General features: G+C 42.2%; 1 long non-coding RNA gene across 2 annotated transcripts; it reads right to left on the minus strand.

Annotated features, from left to right (window-relative positions):
• Nucleotides 1–2,683: 2,683 nt before the first annotated feature.
• Nucleotides 2,684–4,070, minus strand: LOC121763118. 2 transcript variants are annotated; one of them, XR_006042366.1, is made up of 2 exons: nucleotides 3,082–4,070; nucleotides 2,684–2,998 (listed from the first exon to the last, which is right to left on the minus strand). It is a non-coding gene; the product is annotated as an uncharacterized LOC121763118 (long non-coding RNA). The 2 variants fall into 2 exon arrangements; XR_006042372.1 differs by having other exon boundaries at nucleotides 3,071–4,070.
• Between the last annotated feature and the right edge of the window lie 580 nt (nucleotides 4,071–4,650).

Consider the following 4,650-nt stretch of genomic DNA (forward strand, 5'->3'; position numbering starts at 1 on the left):
TCGACGACCCAACTTTTATATTCTGTTCGAATCATGGTACGCGCTCTGTTTTCTTCATCTGCGTTTTTGATTCATTTAAAAAAATGCATGTTGTTGTTAGTTAGAGTTTCAGTTTGTTATTTGCAGCCTTTCTGCCGTACTTGCTAATTCTGGAATTATGGTCCCCACTGTTATATGCTTCCTGTCTGGTTCTATTAGGTAGCCGTTTACACGGTCTAGGAAGGGAATTTAATATCCCGTAGTCTTGATGATGTTTGATCTCAACATGTTTACAGTTTCCTAGGTCTAGTGTTTACATTTCTTGCCTAGGTCTAGTCGTAGTTAAACCTCAACCTAGTTTGCGTAGCAGTAGCCGCCCTTGTCCAAAGTTTCTAAATGCTTTCTTACGTGTCCATCTTCGTGGGATCGACCCCTGCTTCTCTATACTAATCCATAGTATTCGGGTTGAGGGATCTTTGAATGGGAGTTTAGTGTGCCCAACGACAAAGCATTCCGTGTTCTCTTGAGTTCCTAGACCAAGTGATCTAGTGGATTCATAGGACTTGGCATCTCGACCTAGCATAACACCAGAAGCACGCACGAGCACTTTTGCTATTTGCCTCACACACTTCAGTCCCTCTGGTTGGGTCTGTTTACCCGCGCAGAAGACGACGACAGTATTTGGAATGAGTGCGTGGTGGGACCATCGAAGTACACTATGGGATTCAAACCGCAGTCTGCTTGGGAGTTTATCACACATCCGAAAGTGGGACAGTTCAAGACTAGCTACTTGAAAGCCTTTCATATTGAAAACCGAATCCTGCGTTTGCTCAGACGTTCATTAGCTACAACTTGATGGGGACTGCCAATTCTGCCTTGACCACGGCAGACCTTTATTTCACATGGTGCATGGCCAAGGGCGTGAAGGTGCACTTGGGCTATTGGTTGGCCCAGGCGTGTCACCAGATGGCTGCAAATCCCTCCCGCCACATGTATACATGTCACCTTCTCGGAGCTTACCTTCAGCGAAATACAATCATGAAGATTGCCAAATCAGTGCCGGAGATATTGATGTGTGGCCCCCCCGAATTATTCAATGTTGATTACTTCTTCAACAAGGGTTTATTGTACATGCATGGGAAAGATGTTTGCTTTTATGAGGTAGGCAGAGCGGAACCCCTAGTGAAGCCGAAATAGGACAGTGTTGAAGCGGTGGCCAATGCAGAGTATAACGAGATGAGAAAGGAGATGGGCACGATACAGATGGAATTGGGTGAAGTTAGAAAGGAAATGGGGTTGATGCGGAAGGAGCTTGGTGATGTCAGGGACGAGTTAAAGGTCCTCAGGGACAGTATTATTGAGCTGGCGGGGAGGTCATCCGCTTAGAATGATCGTATGGCAGAGGCCGAGACATTGATGATGATGATGACAAAGTGGCTGAAGGAGAAGTTTCCCGAGTCCCAGAAGAAATTGCCCGCTGGACCCAGCAGTGTGTCCAAGCCGCCAGGGCAGGGAAGTTCTTCTCTCCAGCAGCCCCCGCCAGTTTCCAAACCCCTGTTAGCCCCGTCTGCATCTAAGCTCGTGTCAGTGAAGAAGCCAATATCGAAACCAAGTGAGAAGAAGGAGGAGAAGCCGGAATCATCGGCCAGGAAGAAAGCGAAAGTGACCCGACCCTACGTTCAACCCCAGTTTGGCTCCCGCGGGGGCCAAACCCCAAATTGAGACCCCCCTTGACCAAGTAACTTTACTTTCAGTTTTTCTTTATTTTCTTTCAGTTTTTAGATGTTTATGTGTTTGCTGTTTTATGTTTATGCTTTGTTTAGTTTTTTCCAGCATGCCTTTTGATGTATCTAGTTGTCTGCGTTTTATGTGTCTTCTCCCAATTAGCCCGTTGCTCGGTCTAAATGTGAGAAGTTTGTGTTGCTTTTGGGCATGTTTTGGGTTTTGTTCTATTGTAATTTCTACCACTTAGCCCGTTGCTCGGTCTAAGTGTGAGAAGTTTGTTTTTGTTATGTGTTTTGTGTTTTGTTGTAATTTGTTATTACTTCCCTGTTTCCCTCATTCACTAGGATATCTTGGGGACAAGCTTGAGTGAAGTGGGAGGGGGAGGGAGTAGTACAGCTTGTGTTTAATGTGAATAAGAGTCCCTAGGTCGAGTTTTATTTTTATTTTTTTTTGTTACACCCGTACTTTTTAAGTACTAGTTATTTATGTCGTGAATTAGTTAAAATGAATTTTTGTCGTCATGCTATGCTTCTCGTTGTTTTTCTTTGTAATGGAGTATAGTTTTTATGTGCTTGGTGTGAAATGAGACGTCTTTTTTTTTAAATAATGGAGTTTCCTAGGAGACGTGGTTGAAAGTCTCGTTGAAGTAATGACGTTGATGTTGCTATACTTGGCATGATTGAATGAGATGGTTGTGATGGATTTTGTAGTACTTGGAATAACACCAAGCTACTACGAGACAGTTATAATATTCATACTTGCGAAGTGTGAATTATTTTTGGTGTAGAGGAATACTTTCGATCTTCGTGGAATTTATTGGAAGTACTATACGTAGTACTATTTTGGATCGTTTGAAGAATTAATATTTAGCACAACACTAAATATTAATTGTTTGCGTTGGGTGTTTTAATCTTTGTCGGGAATGGGACGACAAAAAAAATAATTAAAGTTTTTATGAACTTCAATTTGTGAACAAGAATGCAATATAATAATAATACACTTGGACTTCTCAAATGATGAATTAGAGTTCAAACGTTGGTGGGCCATGGAAAATAGAAGAGTTCTATGGCAAATAAATAAGTTTGGGCTTGATTTATTTACAACAAAATAAATCATTTTGGGCCTATGAACTTCAACAAATAAATAAAATGTGGGAGATAGATTTTGAGCCCAATCCTTCCCTCTTCCATACTACACGGTTGTTCCTACAAATTGACATAAATCTTCTCCCATTCCAGCGTGAGATTTCTGTAGAGTAATGCTTCAGCTTCTACTCCACTCCATGAGCCGTTACCTGCAAATAAAACACCCAATTGGATCCTAATCATGAGGATTTAATCACAATTTAAGTGCAACCACTAATTACCTTTAAAATACCTGATTAAATGGGATTTAATCTCAACTATTTCTCCTGGTTTCACTCCTTGATAAACACGGTTACTATCTGCAATCCAAGCAAAAACAAAGTGAGAGAGAGAGAAAGCCGAGAGAGAAGGAGAGTAGAAGAGTTTTTGATTTCCAGAAACCAAGAGTTCGAAGAGCTGCCTCGTTCTCATTTCAATCCCAAACTAGGTAATCCATCTCATCAATTCATTTGGAGACTTCTTCCTACTGTTTGAAATCAACTTTAGCAATAATTGTTGACAGATTCAAACCTGCCAAGTTCAAGGAGCCATTCCTTTCGGCTCTACCAAGTTCACAATCAAATTCATAGCAACAAAGGTATAAATCCCTTTCCTTTTAATCGGTGTTATTCATATCATGTTTATCATACATCACTCCCACTCTTAATGTCCATCAACAATCAAACTCCAACAATCGAACTCAACTAATCAAACATCACAAATTGAACCCCGTTGTAACTAAATTTAAACTTGAAAAGAACATAAGTTGGAAGTAAAGAACTTATCTTTCATGGTCGTTCGGGGCTGTCCGGGTTGTTTTCGGGGCATTTCAGGGTTGATTCAGTGATGAGCGGTGGCTGCCCGAACACGTTCGGAGGCGTTGAAGAGCACCGGAGGCTGTTCACGAACAGCGGCGGCAGTTTTTGGTGTGGAACAGCGGTGGTGTCCCTGACCCAGTCGGGGAACAGCAGCAGCGTTTGGGCGAGACGACGGCAATGCTGGTCTGAAACCGGGATGGCGTTTGAGGCAGCGCGGTGGTCGCGACTCTCGGTCACAGCAGCTCACCTTAACTAACCGAATGCGAAGGGAAGATGTCACTAGTAGTCGCACGCCGGCGAAGATTGGCGGACGGTGTGGAGTGAATCGGAAAGACGACGGGAGGGAAGGTTCTGATTTGGGCATCTAATTTTGGGGGAAATGGTGAAGAGAAAAGGGAGAGACTCCTTTCCCTTTGACTTTTAATTTGGGGCCTCCTTTTGGATTATAATCTTTGGGCTCATAAATTAATTTGGAGATATAAGGTGGGGGAAATAGGTCTTGGGCCTTCTAATTAAATCCTTGGGCCGAGAATTTAATCGTGGGGAATTATTTATTTAATTCTCGGAATAATTCAAGGTACGAAATAAATATAATTGCGAAGAGAAATAGTTGCGATAGTTTACTTATGCGCTTGAATAATTTTGAGGCTTCGTAATTCGATACCGTGGAGAAAAATACGAGGAGCCAACGGAGGAAGTATTGGTGAAAGCGGCCGACCGGCGTCGCCCGCGACGCCTTGGGCGGCCGCCGAAAAATCGAATATGCACGAAAACTGAGAAACGAGATAAAAGACTTTAATTAGAGTGCATGCATTCTAAATGTATTCTTTCTTGAGATTTATGTGTACTTTAATTTTCTCAAAAAGGTTGTTCGCACGCTCGTTAAAGTCAGATCGAGAAGCTTGTTAAGGAAATTACTAAGCTTTTGAGGTTGTCTCTATTACTTAAACTCTTTTATTTGCAATGATATGTATAGGGTGAGATAAGGGTGGTTTAAATGTTAT

The sequence above is a fragment of the Salvia splendens genome, chromosome 2 (genome assembly GCF_004379255.2).
Source record: "Salvia splendens isolate huo1 chromosome 2, SspV2, whole genome shotgun sequence".
Classification (NCBI taxonomy): Eukaryota; Viridiplantae; Streptophyta; class Magnoliopsida; order Lamiales; family Lamiaceae; genus Salvia; species Salvia splendens.